The sequence below is a fragment of the Megascapheus bottae genome, chromosome 5 (assembly GCF_031878675.1).
Source record: "Megascapheus bottae isolate mThoBot1 chromosome 5, mThoBot2.hap1, whole genome shotgun sequence".
NCBI lineage: Eukaryota > Metazoa > Chordata > Mammalia > Rodentia > Geomyidae > Megascapheus > Megascapheus bottae.
In genome coordinates, this window is record NC_143513.1 from 31,217,357 (window position 1) to 31,235,586 (window position 18,230).

Here is an 18,230-nt window from a genome sequence, read left to right on the forward strand (position 1 = left end):
CATTAAGAACAACAATCACACAAGATAAAGCTCTTGTTTCCATATCCTGGAGATTCTTTCATTTAGCCTCCTCCTCTTTGACTTTATGTATCTAGGGTTTGCGCTATTGTAATCCTCTGCTGGGAGAGTCCTAGATATGTACTAATTATTAGAAATGAGGGAAAGCATTGAGCCTATGTTCCTCTAGGTCTGGCTTACCTCACTTAATATGATTTTTTCCAAGTCTTTCCATTTCTTTGGAAATGGGGCAATATCATTCTGATTGCAGCATAGAATGCCATTGTGTATGTATACCACATCTTCTTGATCCATTCATCTACTGAGGTGCATCTGGGTTGGTTCCATATCTTAGCTAGGGTAAATAATGCTGCAATGAACATCATTGTGCTAGTGGCTTTTGTATGTCCTTGTTTCTGGACGTTTGGGTAAATGCCAAGTAGTGAAATTGCTGGGTCATAGGGGAGCTCTATGTTTAGTCTTTTGAGGAACTGCCATACTGCTTTCCATAGTAGTTGAACAAGTTTACACTCCCACCAACAGTGTAGTAGTGCTCCCTCCTGGCCACATCCCTGCCAGCATTTGTTGTTGTTAGATTTCTTGATAATGACCATTCTAATTGGTCACTATTCATTTTTTTACTGTTATAAAATAAAACTTCAGTGGACAAATTAGTGTCTGAAATTTTAAATATTTAAATATTATTTCTTTAAGCTAGAGGTCCTAAAGTTGACTTGATTAGTGAAACATATGTGAGTTATAGATGGCCATATTGTTGTTTTATTTTACATTCAAGTCCAAATTAATTTTCTTCTCTCTTGAGAACACTTGATATTCTGAATTTCAGAGCATCTTTGCTATTTTTCTTTCCTTTTTTGTAGTTACCATAAAATTTCAATATGCTTATTTTTGTTTATCAGTGTACTAGTTCTTCAATTTCTACAGCAGTATATTCAGTGTGTTTTCATCTTTTGCCCAGTGTTATTTGGGCTTGTAACCTTTTTCTTATCCTTTTATACAAGCTCTTCATATATTAAAATACAAACACCTCAATATTGTCACTGAATATCTATTTAGTTTCCTTTTGCCTTTAAATTTTAGCTTATGAAAGGTTTTTTTCCATTTTTATAGCGTTATTGAAAACTTGTCATCACTTGTAGTTTTTTTCTGAATTTCCTCCAGTAGCTCTTTCCAGTCGTTACATTGTTCCTGTAGAGGTTTTTGTTTCTTTTTTTCTTTTTTTTGGTTGGCCATGGAGCTTGAACTCTAGGCCTGTGCCCTGTCCCTGAGCTCTTCAGCTAAAGGGTACCACCCCTACTCCTGAAGCCACTTGGATTTTCTAGTGGTTAATTGGAAATAAGAGTCTCACAGTTTTTCATGCCCAGGCTGGCCTTGAACTACAATTCTCAGATCTCAACCTCTTGAGTAGCTAGGATAAATAGGTGTGAGCCACCAGCACCCAGCCTTTTTTTGTCTTTCTTATTTTTCAGAACTGGGGATAAAATCCAGGACATTACACTCATTAGGCAAGTGCCACTGTGCTATATCCCAGCCCTCCTCTCAAAGTTTTAATTAATTAATCTATTTTGTGGGTTATGGGGTTTGGACTCTGGGCCTGGGCGCTGTCCCTGAGCTGTTCGGCTCAAGGCTACCACCCTATAACTTGAGCCACAGCTCCAGTTCCCATTTTCTAGTGGTTAATTGGAGAGAAGAGTCTCAGGTTATTCTTAATGTATTATATTTTTCTCTCTGCTCTTGTGTTGCCCTTTGGTTAATCTCATATTGTTACAGTTTCCCACTTTGTTACCTGATATATTATGTAGATGTTTACTTGTTTATTTGAAATAGGAGGGGGAAAATGAGGGGAGGTGGTGGGGGAAGGGAAATGGAGACAAAAACATAAGAAGGGATATCAATGTGTAAAAAAAAGTCTCAAGTTCTTTAGTGCCCAGGCTGGCTTTGAACCTTAATCCTCAGATCTCAGCCTCCTGAATAGCTAGGATTATAGGTGTGAGTCACCACACTGACTTCAATTTTTGTTGACATTCTGATATTTCAAATTTCTTAGGACATCTGAGAAACATTATCCTTTTTTTAACAGAACACTCTAAAAAATAACTTTACTTACATTGTAGAAACATCCTAAGTGGATACTGCTAATATTTCAATTTTAATACTGAGTAACTTGTTCAGCATGGTGTGTGATAAATCAAGAGTTAAGCACTACAGATACAATACTTTATTCTTATCTTTCCCTAGTTTTCTCTCTCGAAAGTTTTGTTATTCATCTAAAAATCCTTCTTGTTTTCAAAAATTGACTTATTTGAATAAAGGTCAATGTTCTACTCAGGGGGATGATTCTCTGAAAAAGGAATCTGAAAAATGGTACTAGAATATCTTAGAGAATATGATTTTGGTAAAAAAAAAAAACAAGAACAGAATGTAATGTAGACAATAGTCTCCTAATCCTAATTATAAGCTACTGCTGATGCCATAGTTTTGTGTGTGTTTTTTTTTTTTTTTGCCAGTCCTGGGGATTGAACTCAGGGTCTAAGCACTGTCCTTGGGCTTTCTCATGGCTAGAGCTCTGCCACTTGAGCCACGGCACTACATCCAGCTTTTTATATGTATGTGGTAGCGAGGAATTGAACCCCGGTCTCTGTGTAAGCTAGGGAAGCACTCTTCCACTAAGCCAAACTTCCAGCTCCAATGCTATACTTTTTTTTTTTTTTCTTTTTCCTGGCCTGGGCTTGAGCTCAGGGCCCAAGCACTCTCCTTGGGCTTTCTCAATGCCATACTTTTAACAAAGTATCTTAACACTATTTACTGAATTTTTATTAGTATATTTGTAAATAAAAAAATAAATTGTAGAAGGTAAGGTAACGAGAAATAGAATTTAAGTGGTACACATTACATCTGCTTAGATTATATAAATAAGTCAATTAGTTTTCAATGACGTTATTCTTTTCTACACTTTATTCAAGTAGTGATTGCTATAGTATTGACTAACTGATAACATATAAACAATTTCATTCCAAATGAACAAATTCACCAGAGGAATCTTGTTTTTTTTCGGTAGTTACTTTAAAAGCAATGTGATAAATCTAAAGTGAATTTGGGTACACTTACTCAATGTCCCAGTCAACAAGTCATATGTCCTTTACACATAAAAATAAGTTACACATACATGGGTGGAGATTTTTTTATTGTGCATCCTTTATTATTGTTAGCACAAGTGTCTTATTGCTCTTTGCACTGTGATTCTTTCTCTGGCTTCCATCAGTGAAGTTCACCAAGGTGAATTTTCATTCCTCTCAAGTTGTATTTTTTTCAGAACATATTTAAATTGGACTTAAAATAGTTAAATGAATATGTTAAGAAAAATACAGGAAACAAAATGTCAAGATCAGGAAAAGAAACACATATGCATACATATATATACATAAAAATAATTATTAGAAGAGCCATCTGAAGAATTTAAACTCTTAGGAAAAGCAAGCAAGTCACCTGGCTTTGTTTTACATCTCTGTGACAAAAATATCCAAGAAAAACAATTTCCAAGGAGAAAAGATTTAGTATAACTCACAGATTCAGTAGTTTTAGCTCATGCTGATTCGATTCTATTGTTTTTAGGCCATGATGAGGCAGAATATCACTGCTTGGAGCACGTAGTAGAGAAAGGTTGTTCACTTCTTGGTGTCTGGGAACCAAATACAAGGAGAGAGAAGTGGATAGGAAAGGACCAGCAAACTATATTTTCCAAAGGGCATGCCCCCAATAATCTATTTGCTTCAACTAAGTCCTACCTGCTGTGTTTGATCCACCTTTCAAAAGCCCAACCAGTTATGACTCCCTCAAAGGGTTAATTGGTCCATTAGATTGATCCAATCATTTTCCTAAAACCCTGTTACTTAACACAGTTACATTAAGGACTAATACTTCAACACATGAGTTAAGGGGGGACATTACAAATCTAAACAATGGCCCGAGCTAAGATACACAAAATGTTCTTACTTCTATAAATATCTTCTTAACGTTTACAATAAAAAGTTGAGGAAACTAGATCTGAGTATGTCAACATGCAACCAAAGCCTGTATGCTCTTTACAGAATATAGGTCAAACCTGTTAATGGATAGCAACCAATGGAATAGACTTTTATTAATGACTAAATTTAAAAGTTCTGAAATGATAGCATTAATGAAATTTGTACATTAAGGAAATATGTGTTAATTAGAAATTTACATAAGTTAAAAATCAAAGATCTGGAATTTTTGCACCAGTTACAGATGTGTAAAAACGTCAAAGCAAAAAAAAAAAAGTCAAAGCAGCAAGATCATGAGTTCAAGGGCAGCATGCACAAGATAGCAAAAATAACAGATGGGTCATGGGTCTGGAACTCTGGGCCTGGGCACTTTCCTTGAGCTCTTCAGCTCAAGTCTACTGCCCTACCCCTTGAGCCACAGCCTCACTTTCCATTTTCTAGTGATTAATTGGAGAGAACAGTCTCATGTTCTTTAGTGACCAGGCTGGCTTTGAACTGCAATCCTCAGATCTCAGCCTCTTGTGTAGCTAGGGTTCAGGCATGAGCCACTGTACCTGGCTAACGGATTCATTTTGTGTACTGCTTGAGAGTCTATAAGAAATAATGACTATAGCAAAAATACTGAGACTTCTGATCCTTATATCTAATACTTCAATAACTAAACTGGAAGAACTTCACTGTTAATTGACTTACATGAAGAAAAAACATATTATATTTTGAATTTAGCTGATCTTTGAATATAGTTTTTCTCAGAGTATAATAGAAAAATGTTTCATTAGAAGTTAATGTTATTTTGGAAGGTAAAATATTCTTGCAAAGGGTAGACTATAACATATTAGTTATATATCACTGTAATTCAGCACAATGCACAGCATAAGGTAGGCTCCTAGCAAATGTTGGTAGGATGTTGACTTAACCTTAAGCCCACAAGTTTGGAGAGACATATTATTAGGCATAACTCCACATAATTAAAAATATTCCACAACATAAAATAAGAAACAGGTTCTCTTAGAAAAAGGGCCTCTTCATAAATTTTGTTTAGCCTCCATCTTTCTGAGTTAACATGTTTCTTCATTTTTTCCATTATTTCATGTAACATATATTGAGCACAGACTATGTACCAGACATGGTTTCTAGTTGCAATGAATAAGAGAGTATGACATTTGAATAGACTTGGGTGGAATGAAGGAATGAGTCGTACTAGTTTTCATCCAAGTCAGAATAAGAGCCAATGCCATCTTGAGATGGGAGGATGCTAGAATGATAAAGGAACAGAGAAAAATGACTGATATGATTGGAATTAGTGAAGGAAATAGTAATAGCATACAGAATGAGAGGTTGGAGACACTATATCATTCAGGGATTTTACACTGTGAGGACTTTGGATTTTGCACTGAGTTAGAAAGGTAGCCATGGTATAATGGGTGACATGAGTTCATTTGCTTTATGCTAGGGAAAATCCTAGCAGGAAAACTAGAAGAGAGAGTAAAGATAGAAGCAGAGAAAAAGTATTCTAATATTCATGGTGACAGATGTTCAGAGAAGTGGCAACACAGATGTGAAGTGGTATTACCTGTTGCCAATTCCTTGCATATTTATTGCTGTTGAAAGTAGATCAGTCTTTGTGTGTTATATAGTAGTAATAAGAATAATTGGTTTAGTTTAATTTAGGGATCAATTAATGTATCTTTGTGAAGGAGTGCTAAAGAATGTCAAGGACATAAACAGATATAAAGAGAAGTTTTATTCCTTTCAGAGAACCATTGCCACTTGTTTAGTGTGTTTTGGTACTGAATAAGACCTTTAAATACATATTTTGCTTGTTTCTTTGCAATGGGAACCCTTATTATCTATTATTATCTGTTATCCAAAGGGATAGCTGAGAGATAGAAAAGTAAGTTGTTCCACCTTATCCTTCAAACACAGTAGAGATAGTTGTCTGAAGCTCACATTATTAAATGGAGGCTACATGGGATGGTGTAGGGAAACAGTGGTTAAAAAAAAAACAAAACAGCAGTCATCTGAGGTGTACAATGAGTTTGGCTAAAATAAATGAACATGCATGTATTGGAGACATGGTATAAAGAAGTTAAGTGATTAGAGAGAAGTAACCTGCTGGAGTTCTTAAAAGTAAAGTGTAAACTCTCAAAGTTGATATAATGAGTGGCAGGAAGCCATACGAGCTTTTCCAAGGTAGAATCACAAAATAAAACATTTCATAAGGCTCAAAAAGGCAAGTGTAGGGCATTACAGTTGTGTGCCATAGTGTAGTGTGGTGGGGAAGAATGTAGTTATGATTGAGGTCCTACTCTCAAGTCTTGGTGTAATGCTGATGGTCCCTGTGACTTAGTTCAAATGGTGTAAAACCTCAGCATCTCCCCTTGTAAAATGGGAATAACAATAGCAGTAACCACATCTCACAGGTTTTTTGTGAAGATTATATAAGTTGATCCCTTTTAATGGTTTGGGAAGTTTCTCTATTATTTAATAACTGACATTATCCTCATCACATGCATGTGGGGGACAGAATGCAGCAGAGACAGCCTTCTATGTGGGGAGACTTCACACCATTGGAGAAATCACTTCTCAGGCTAGAAGGGAAATAGAAATAATTGTTTAAGTGGCGATATATACACGACAACTTGGAAAAGGGATGACTGAATTCCACTGTAAACTAAGTTCAAGAAAAGACCATGTCCAGTTTAGCAGGGATCATAGGCACTAATAAAGACCAGTGTCACTAAATATGTCAAGAACGGTTGTATGGAAGTGGCAAGAGATGAGACTGCCTACTGCTATGGATCCATCAAGTTATATCTATATTTAAATAAAATGAGAATTTTATAGTATCATTTAAAAATCGGTCTTATTGGGTTCTTAACCTCATGTTGCTCAGGGAGATCTTTCATTTGAAACTTAAGGCAATAGAAAAAAACAATTTTCAGGAAGACTTGAGATCACTCACAAAGATATAGAGGCCTAATAAGAGTATATATATTTATATCTATATCTATAGATATATACACATAAATAGTTCATATGTAATATAAAATAAGAAACAGTGAAAGTATGAAGAAAAGACTAAAAATGCTTCTAATAGAAATGAAGGCTTATATATTTGTCCCATACAGTTAGTGTTAAACCAGTGAATCAATACTGTATACATGCATGAGTTAGAACAGAGAAAAGTTAATATATCATAAGAAAGATTAATGAACAATCAGTAGCCATCAACAATGCCCTGATTATATGACAGAAAAAAATGTAAAAAAATTGGAATAAAGGCAGAAAAAAAGTATGCATTTGAATTGTGTTATCTAAAGAAAACAGAGAAAATGTCTTTGCAGTGTGCACCAAAATAAAAAAAGAAGGTGCTTTTAAATGTGTCTTCCAAGGTGAGAGTCCGTGTGTGTAACTGAGAAGGCAGATGAGTGGTTACCCTATGTTATTAAGAAATGCGAAAAGCACAGATGCTGAGTTATCCATGTTAATGCTTGATGAATATCTGAATTGTGAAGATTGCATTTACTTTTAGTCATTCGGAAGAAACAGGATGAAAAAAATATTGTTAGCAGTAACATAAAGTATAATTAAAGTAATATGCTAAGCATAGTGGATTATTAAACATAATTCAAATGGAAATGTTTGAATTTCAGATGCCCTAGGAAAACATGAATATTAATTTCACAGCTAAAAGTTTAAAATACTTTAATCTTCTAAATTCTTTTTTAGCCAAGTGGATACTATATGCCTGAAATCCTAGCACCTTGGAGCGTAAATCACGATTATGAGTTTGAAGCCAAACTGGGCTACCTAGTAAATTCAAGGGGAGCTGTAGCTACAAATGAGGACCAGTCTCAAAAAAAAAGATCTAGAAAACCACAAATGCCCAACTATTTACATATTAAAAAACATCCCTTTTATTTCTATGAATTTATCATTTTGAGAAGGTAAACATAGATATTCCTCAGAAACTGATCAACATGCCCAAGACAGACTCTTGTAAAAATCTTTCCCACAACCATTGTACGGATACTAGGACGCATGAAAATATAGATTTAGACGTGTTTATAAAATAGATACGAAGCCTGTTAAGTGTTACTTAAACTGCTACACTTGGGGAGTCAATTGTGTCCGTCCCTGTCCACACTATTTGTGGATGTAGGCACACATGTAGAGGTCCATCTTTCTCGATGAGTAAGTGGGTCCTGGATGATTCAGGCAAAGTGCCTGGCTCCATTTGCCCTTTGTGCTGGGACAACTGGAGAAAGGACATTCCTCTTAGATCCAACCTATTTCGCAACTCCAACAATCAGCATTCAGTTCAACAAGGGCAATTTCGAATCATCAAGCTGATTGGCTGAGCATGACTTCCCCTGACAGGGGTAGAACGAGTTTCTTTTAACCCAGCAGCATAGGAAGCTGAGGCGCATTTGAGCTCCAAGAAGCTCATCCCTGCTCTGACCCGCAGGTTTTCGCCACTGAACTCCAAGTCTCTTCCAAAATCCTCATCTTGGCGGATATTCCAAAGAAAATCCCGAGGTAGGAGCAAACAAACAGCAGGGTGCAAGATAAGGGCTGTTCCCAAAGAGGATTTAGCTCTGCAGTTTCTAGACTGTCATTCCTCGGGAGCAGGAGTCCTGGGGTGGGGGGCGGAGGTGTGAATGTCCCCTTTTGGCCAGTCCTGGGGGACTAAGAGTCAGGGCTAGTTGTTTCTGGACCAGCGTCCCCCGTGCTCCTCAGGCGCACAGACTCAGCTGCCCGGAGCTCATTTCCAGAAGGCTGGGAAGTCTTCTCTCCGGAGTCCTCAGACAGGCGGGAGGGGAACTTCAGCCAGGCCGAGCTGAGATGCCACGGGCAAGGGCCTCCACTTGCCCTCACCGCCCTCCATCTCCTAACAAGCAGATTCGCTGGGGCGCAGCGCCCAGAGAAGAAAGCTTCTGCTTCCCTAGGGGTGACCACCCAGGGCAGAGCGCATCCCAGACGCGCAGCGCCCGGCCTCACTCCCAGCCCTCGACAGGGGCGGCAGGCATGTGGAATCCTCTCCCCCGGTGGATGGCTGCTGCCCTGGGAGCCAGGGATTTCGCTCATGGCTTATGCTTTCTCCTCAGGTCAACCATGGATTCCGAACACAGCGATGGAGCTGGGAAGCTCAATAAAAAAAGGTAGTCACTTGTTTCACTTTCGCAGCCTACATGGCCTGGGGCTTTGGGCAAGGTTTTTCTAGCTCCAGCTCTGACATAAGAGTGAGGTGGGAGTTGTTACTTTCATCCTCAGAAATGTAAGCCAGACATTGGAAGCAGTCCCTCTGCCTAGAGCATTGGCTGAGTGGGGCACAGGATCTTGTCTTGATGAGTCTCTTCTGCACTTTCCTGGCCCCAGGCAGGTCATTGCACACATCTTTTACTGTTTTATTACTTTGTGTATTTATCTCACCGTCTGTCTACACACGAGAGCCATTTGTTGCTAGGGCTCTATGCTGTGGTCCGGTACATGCTTCTCAGAAACAGCGACCTAAGTAAGCATTGCATGCTTGTGAAATGTATGGATCAGAGACCAGAACTACATCTTGTTTTGTTTTTTTTTTTCGCTTTCGTTTTAAGTGGCAATAACACTGTATAAAAGTCCGTCGTGTAACCACAGAGAGAAAATAAATTATTTTCTACCATGCTGAGCATAATGCTTGTCCTTTACAGGAAAACTTAAGCTTCACTGGTAGAAATTTTTACTATAAGCGGAATTGTGGAGTAATATAAATTAGTAGATGCATAATTATTATTGAGAACCAAGTTCTTCATTGTGTGAGAGAAAAATAAACAATGTAGAAATCAAATGATTGTTGGTAAATTATGTTAAATTTGGATTGGAAACTTCAGTGTCTACCCTGTTTGCAGATAGGGGAGCCTCAACTCTGGTTCTCAAGCTTTTATCTTTTTCACTCAAGGCTGGCACTCTGAACTTGAGCCAAATCAACACTTACAGGCATTTCCTGGTTAATTGGGGATTCACTAGGGTTTAACTGCAAGGACTGGCTTAGAACTTGGATCCTCACAACTCAGTTTCCTAAATAAGATAGGATTACATGTATGAGTCACCTGTGCCCTGCTCTGGATATTTTTCGTTTTTATTTATTTTTTTGATAGTTTCAGTCCACTAAATGGAAGAGTAGATACAAGGATTCTTAGTTATTGATCTTGGTTTCCAAAACAGTTCCCCAGGGAAAGAAATAAACATTCCACTGGAAAAAAAATAGCTAATTTCAACCATGTCTGGGTCAGGGGCAAAAAAAAAAAAAAAAGCAGACAGCAGTAGAGTATCTTCGGTACCAATACATAAGGAAGTGGAATTTAATTTAATCATCAAAGTCATATAAACAGGTTGGAAGGGATTTCTATTGGTCCATTCAGAGCCAATTTGAACATCAAAGAAAATAATTGTAATTAATTTTGAGATACTGAATATACTGAATACAGTGCAGTTGATGAGTCCTAAATAAAGAAGAGAAAATCAAATAAAGAAGAGAAAATTAAAGAAAGAAAACAAATATGGATTGTCAATGGACCTCAGAGAAAAAATTATATTTAATAATTACCTTCAGGGTATCAGTGTGTGAGAAGTAATGTACTCACTACCTGACAAATGTAACTGTAACCCCTTTATACATGATCCCGATTTAAAAATAATCACCTTCAGAGTACTTAGAGAATTTGAACTTGGCAAACTAATTAAGTGATCTGGCTTAGCATTTCATATGGTGGAATAGATTTCATACAGTTCCCCAGCCTTTGAGGGAAGTTGAGTATACAACACTCTTAGAACGTTTATAAACATATCTAGAAAAATAAATCAAAGAATATATACCAGTATAACAACTTCTACATGTAGTCAAACTTATTACTAATAGAATCTACATTCCCATCTTCCTATAAACATTTTATATTTACTGTATATCTCCATGTATAATCTGGTGTTTGTATAAAACTGATGTATGCCAGATGTAGGACATTCTACAGATAATTGGTTTTGTCCCATCAAAAATGGCAATGTCAGAGAGAGACAAAGACAGAGACAGAGAGGGAGGAGGTAGAGGGAGGGAGAGAAGACATTTTGAGAGGCAAAAATAATGTAATGTGTGAGTTTTGACTAAATCACAGGTCCAACCCCTCTACCCCTCCAGGAACTATATAAGATATTCTGTAGAATACCTAGTTTTGATAATAAACAGTGTTAAATTACTATGAAATTATGGTATGATACATATTTACAATTTAAATAGTGAACAAATAACTAGTAATTGGTGAGTCAAGGTAAATTATGGTAGTCATACTATTGTTTCGGTTTCTGAGTGTTTGAAAAATTTCAAATAACAATTTTTCATATAAAAAGACTGAAAAGTGGAGGACATTATTTTTGTTTTAAATTTCTAACGTAAGTTTTGAAATTAGTATCTCAAGTATGTTTAAGTATTGAGGATATGTAGAGAGAAATGATTTAAAAAAGTTTGATCCTAGAGATACCTTCATTTTGTAAATTAGTCTTATAATATCCTGCAGACTTTTCCTCAAACTGCAGATTATTTTTTATTTATGTCATTTATTAAAGTGTGTTTGTCTTAAAACTTCAGTAATAGGTCAAGAAAAGGCATATTTGGTTTTGCCCTTAGATGATGTTGGGGTAATAGTACTATCTGGACTGTCTATATCTGTGTTCTTAATAAATGATTTTTTTCAATGATTCACATATATATATATACATATATATATATATATATATCTTTATTGGGCCTGGGATTGAATCCAGAATCTCAAGAATACTAAGCAGGTGTCCTATCACTAAATGATAGTCCCAGCCCCTTAAAACTATTTAATCTAGACGTCTCAGGTACTATATTACAGCTTGGAGATTTAGGGGACAAACACTGATGGTTTAAATTGTGACTTTATTCCAGCTATGCAACCTAAGATAAGCTAATTTCTCTTGTTCTCCTGTTGTTTTCTCTTCTCCAAAAAATGACACAAAATGTACCTTCTTTTGAGCTTTTTATAAATTATTTGCGAGAAGACTTACTTAGTACCAAGAATTACCATAACTTCTCCAAAACAGTGGCTTTGTAGAGTGCTTGAAGATAAAAGCTCAGAGCTAAACCCCAACTATTTATAGCTATTGCTCTCCTCTCTTCCTGATTTCAAGGATACTGAATAAGCTTTTACAGAAAATAATAGAATGAAACCACGCCTGAGGACTTTTAGTTTAGCCCCTTCAACATCATTCCAAAGCCAAATGCTAGTTAACTCTATTTTTTTCTTGAGAAATCTCCTCACCTCATTTGATCTCATTAAAATTTAAAAGTAAGGATTAGTTCACTTTCTAAATTTGAAAATCTATACCTACACAAAGGAAATGCTATTTTTTTCTATTTTTTTGTTCCTTCCAAAAATAAGGCTGATTTGTTATTGTTAGTCTCCTTTCCCTTTATAGGTGGCACTTACACATGAAAAACACAGGATATTGAGGTAAAATTCATTTGAGTTAAGCTCAAAACAAGGGTTGACCTTTTTAAGAATAAGGATGGCTTATGAACAATTTACAGAACAATTTTTTTGCACATAGCTTTTCTAGACTGCGTTTATTTCCGTCATGGTCCCGCTAGGACAGCAGACTTCCATCCTTTCAGAATTACATTTGTTCCTAGAGTAATTTAATCACTTTGCTTCTTAGGCTATTATGTGAGAGACCTGATCATCACTGCTGTCTAATTACTAAAGGGAATATCTTAGAATAAAATGTAGCCATAAAGAGAATATCCACTGCTAGAATTACTCTGGTTACAATCAAGGAACTTAATTCCGGAAAGTATGAACACTTTCTGAAAGATAAATGTGCAAAGAAATCATTATTACTTTTTGTTTTTCTAATTTCAAAATATACATGTATATATGTGTATGTATGGGAGAGAAAGAGATTTTATCTTAGATTAATAGGAAATACTGAAGGGTTAAGGGTGAACATATTAAAACAAAAATCCTAAACCAATGGTAAGTACATAAGATTGTAAGATATGTGAAAAATTACATTATCATAGTATTAGTCTTCTTTGCCCGGAATAGTATAAGTATGTTTCTTTGTTCTAGTTGTCATTAAATATGTGCTACATAATCAATTTAAAAATTTTTAAAAATTTGCGTGTTTTTTTTTACTGTGTTTTATTTAGTAAGAAGAAGGAAAAAAAACCAACAGTCAGTACGTTTGCAATGGTAAGTTTTGAATTCATTTCATATTCAAAATACTTGGGAAAGCTGACATTTTCTTTCTAGAAAATAAACATTTCACCTGGTGTATTATTTTCTATAAGAATGTGTGGGAGTGTGGGCATATTCTATAAGAATATGTCGTAGAGTGCTTGTGAAGCATGCACAAAGCCCTGGGTTTGATTCCTCGGTACTACATACATAGAAAAAGCTGAAAGTGGTGTTGTGGCTCAAGTGGTAGAGTGCTACCTTTGAGAAAGCCCAAGGACAGTGCCCAGGCCCTGAGTCCAAGCCCAAATACTGGCAAAAAAGAAAAGAAAAGAATAGAAAAGAGGAATATGGTAACAGAGAAGCAGAATTAATTGGTTGGATTCAGCTTAATTTTCAGAGGAAGGCTGATCATAAATTGCAATGTGAATTAAGCCATAACAGCCACCCTTCTTTTCCTGGATTTCATTATTCTCCTAATCAGTTATATTGGCAGTAGTCTGTTCCCTACACAAACATTTCTCCTAGTGAGCAAAACCACCTGGCTAGAAAGAACCTTCCACATTGTGTGCTGTCCTCAATGGCTCTGTAATCCTGCTAGGCTTGAGGTGAAAGTCCTAAGCACCTGTAATAGTAAAGGTAGCAATGGATTATTTATTACTAAGAATTAGTATATTCCATTATTCTGCTTGGTGAGTAGCTGAAAAGTCAAGAATTTGAATACCTTCACTCTTTGAGTTTCTGCTTGTATGGTAATCATTTTGGAGTTTTTCTTTAATACCGCTTGGACTAAAACAGGGATTTTGTGGGAGCATGGTATTTTTTGAGTATGAACTGAGATGAACTTAGGTGAATTGTTCTCGAGACTGTAACTCTGGAGACTACTGAATCAATAAAATCTGGTGGCACACTTTTTATAATTCCTCATTGTAAAATGGATGTTTTTAAAACAGGGAGAATTATGTAGACTGTCTTTTAAAATATTTTTTTCTAAATTGAATACAAAATTGTTATAGATAGGAAAATTGCCATGTGACTTTTGTGCTGAGAACTCTGCTTATCTTTACCACCTTTATTACTGGTGCTACAGCTTCTTTCTTTTTTCATCTCCACTGTCTTTTTGTCATTATTGGAGACAAATCAAGGTAATCATTTACAGGAGTACTACTTTGTTTAATTGAAGGCTTCATGTATACTGAGCTCTAACATTTAGCTTCACTTCCAGCCCTAGATTTGTGGGTTAATTTAATATGTATATATATATATATGTATGCATATAGCTTAAGGGTTTTTTGCTTCATTTTTTTGTTTTTAGAGTAGAACGATAGTCTATGGATCACATACATTCATACATTGAAATCAATATACAATTATAAATGCAAGATATATTCATTTGTTTGCTCTATCAACAATAATACAATATTAATTTATTAAATAGCAGATGTTAACACAAGATTGCACAGTTCTTTTTCATTTTATTTTTTAAATTATATTTTGTAATCTGAACATAGTTGTACAAAGAAGTTACCATTCAGCAAATCAGCTCATGAGTAAAATACAGCTTGATGGATGTCATCTCATTCATCATTCTCCTTGATTCCTCCCATCCCTACCCCTCCCATCAATTTTCTTAATTTTACAGGACATGTATTAAATATTATAACTACATTATCTCTAGCTTCCTCTCTTTACCCTTCTGCCCTCCCTTTTATTTTCTCTTTTAACTTTCAAGTACCATTTTCTTGGTAATCATTTTGTTAGGCTGTGAGTTTTTCTATGCAATTACACCATTTGAATTCTTCCTTGAAAATACCATATTTTAGTGAATACATCTATGTACACTTGCATACAGCCCTTTTGTGCTTTCTTTTATACTGTAAATTAGTTCTGGCTTCCACATATCAGAGAAAGCATGCATTCTTAGTCTTTCTGTGCCTGATTTCATTTCACATAATTTTGGGGAGAAGGGCAGTACTGCTACTTGAATTCAAGACATTGTGCTTTTTTTTTTCTTAAGCAGGTACTCTACCATTTAAATCAGATTCTCAGCCCTTGTCTCCTCAGTTATTTTTCTATTAGGTGTCATGTTTTGTTTTTTTTCCCCCAGGCCCAACTGTAGTCTTCCTGTTTATGCCGCTTGCCATAGTCCAATTTTACTGATAGAGGTGGGGGAGGTCTTATTTTTTTTTGCTTGGGCTGGTATTGAACCATAATCCTTCTATTCCCTGTGTCTTGAGTTGCTTTGGTTATAACCTCTGACTCTCTGTTTCTGTTTCAGTCGCTTATAGTGCTGTAACTTCAGGAATGAGAAGCAGCTATACTTAAAACTAGTCACTCGCCTGAACCATAGTTGTCAATTTACAATGTATAATTCTTATATTTTAGGGAATGTAATACATCTACTCTTCTAGTCAAGGAATAAAAGTCTGGATTTAGAATGGGCACACACACACACACACACACACACACACACACACAAAAACACATAGTACTGTATGCCAGGCATTGTTCTATATGATTTGTATTTCATCGTTAAACATCTCTTTTAGATAGATCCTGCTGTTGCAGAGTGGTTAGACATGAAGTGGCTCAGGATACATTACCAGCCTAGGGAACAGGGACTATATTCTTGGACTTTTGATGAAATGTTCTAGCACTGAGATGGCTTTTCCTCGTGCATTGTTCATTATATCCCACAGAAAGAAACAGATTCAGAGAAGTTAAGTAGCATATTAAAGACACAGAGTTGCATAACTATTACAGAGGAAGGCCTAGATTTTTGTCTAGAGATGCCTAATTGCTTTTAAAAACTGTAATTGATTTTGCTAGTTTATAATTAGTTAAATAGTTACCTGTCCAGTATGGTGATCTAGTTTTTGAAAATTTTCCCACTTGGATCTCAGTACCTGTCTTTCCACTGCAAATTGTCCTTCCATCTTGGGTAACATTATTGTTTTCAGAGTAACCACTCCTTGAACTTCACAACTGCAGTTATCCACAAACCTACCTGCACTTGGATTTGTTCCCTACACTATTTTTCATGTTAAAAACAGAGAGAATATCCAGTACTCTTGCTTCACTTTTCTACTTAGGATAGGGTGACCTCAAATAAACCTGTGATTCTTCTACCATTTCTTATACTTGAACTTTGGCTCCTATTTCCTTGTGACAGAGGACCATATTCCTCTAGCTCCTTACCTCACAAAAGTTGCACCTTTCTGCCTATGTTTCATCTTCTAGTCAGTCTGCGTGCATTGGAATTTGGTTTTTCTTTCCATCTCTCCCTCAGCCCCATTTATATTTTAGAATTCTCTCTTAGCCTCAGAAGCACTGGCCACTGGTTACCATAGTCTTTTATGTTTGTTCTGGTTTTCCTCACAGCTTTGGTTCTTTATGCCATCTTTGCCTATGAAGGTAGAGCTTCTCCATCTTTTATTTCAGTCATGATACTGACCTTCCTCTAATGCTACATAACCACTTCCAAAATTTTTATAATCCTCATGCAAAACTCTTTTCTTCTTTTAATTTCTTATTTTACTCAGCACAGCATTTTCAGAATGATTCTCTAAGTTCATTTTTGAGAACTTGGGCTCTGAGTCATCTTCCCTTCATCTATGCCCTTATTATCCTTTCTATGTCAATAACTTTATAAATAAGACTGAAGTCTACATTCTTTGTCCTCTTCAATCAGAAGAGCCCCACCTAAATTCTACCTTAGTCAATTACACTTGGCATGAGGACCTTGGCCTTTTTTTATAGTGAAAAAATGATATTTTATTTCGTATAAACTAAACAAAGAACCATTGATCAGAACTCATCAATACTAAAATAAACTGCAATGACTAGTAAAATAAGTAAAGAGAACCGATGAGACAAGACTCTTCCTTCTTTCTCGGCTTCTCAAAGTAAGAAATGATCTCACATGTGCCCAGTCCCATTCCCTTGATCCATTTATTCCTGAGCTCTGAAAGGACAAGGGTCAGGCAAACTGCAGTTGAAGAATGACAAGAAAAGAGCTCAAATTCTCATGAACTCAATGTATGTCCTGGTGGATTAAGAAACTGAAGGAGTATATCTGAAGTCTCTCTTTCCAGTTCTTTTCTCATCATACTTTGGGCAAAGTGCAGTTCTCTTCACATTAATGAGATTTTCCTGTGATTGTAGTGATGTTTTCACTACCGTTATACTTGGATAAACTTTCTCTTAGCATTCTTGTTAGCATATCAAACTATTTTCCCCAGGACAAATATTGTTTCAGTTGAATTTACAGGAAAATAAAGAATCGCACACAGAATTTTTTGTCAGTCCTGGGATTTGAACTCATGTTGGCCTTATTCTTCCAGACAAATTCTATATGTGAATCATAGGCTCATATGTTAGTTTTCACAAAAGTTTTCTGATTCTTCACAGCTTTGACCTTTTTAATTTTTTCACCAGTTGTGGGGCTTGAACTCAGGGCATGAGCATTGTCTTTGAACTTTTCTCAAGGATGGAGCTCTACCACTTGAGCCACAACACCACTTCCAGCTTTTTTCTATATATGTTGTACCGAGGAATCAAACTCCGGTCTTCGTGCATGCTAGGCAAGCACTCTACCACTAGGCCAAACTCCTGACAGCTTTGACCTTTTTATTGTCATTCTTTTGACATGTGTATTCATTTCCTATCAATGCTACAGAAAAAATACTAATTGCTTAAACAAGATAAATTTATTATCCTATAGCTATGGTTTGAGGGGTTTTACTGGGCTAAAATCAACATGTCAGAAGTATTGTACTCATTCTGGAATTTCTGAGGAAGAATCTGTTTCCTTCCTCTTTAACCTTGCTGATGGAACTTGCATTTCTAGGATAGCACTCTTTGCATCACTTCATTTCTTCCTTCAGCTACTTCTACTGCTTATTCTGAGCCCCCAGTTTTCTTCTTGGATACACTCTAATCCATGTAATTACTT

At 36.2% G+C, this 18,230-nt stretch overlaps 1 long non-coding RNA gene across 2 annotated transcripts in view; it reads left to right on the forward strand.

The window, feature by feature from the left end:
- LOC150063184 (uncharacterized) overlaps positions 1-13,294 on the forward strand; it is a 79,721-nt gene extending 66,427 nt beyond the window's left edge. For both annotated transcript variants that reach the window (XR_016535501.1, XR_016535502.1), the window contains exons 3-4: positions 9,152-9,205; positions 13,252-13,294. This is a non-coding gene — a long non-coding RNA (uncharacterized LOC150063184). The remainder of the gene's footprint in view (positions 1-9,151; positions 9,206-13,251) is intronic.
- The last annotated feature ends 4,936 nt before the right edge of the window (positions 13,295-18,230 follow it).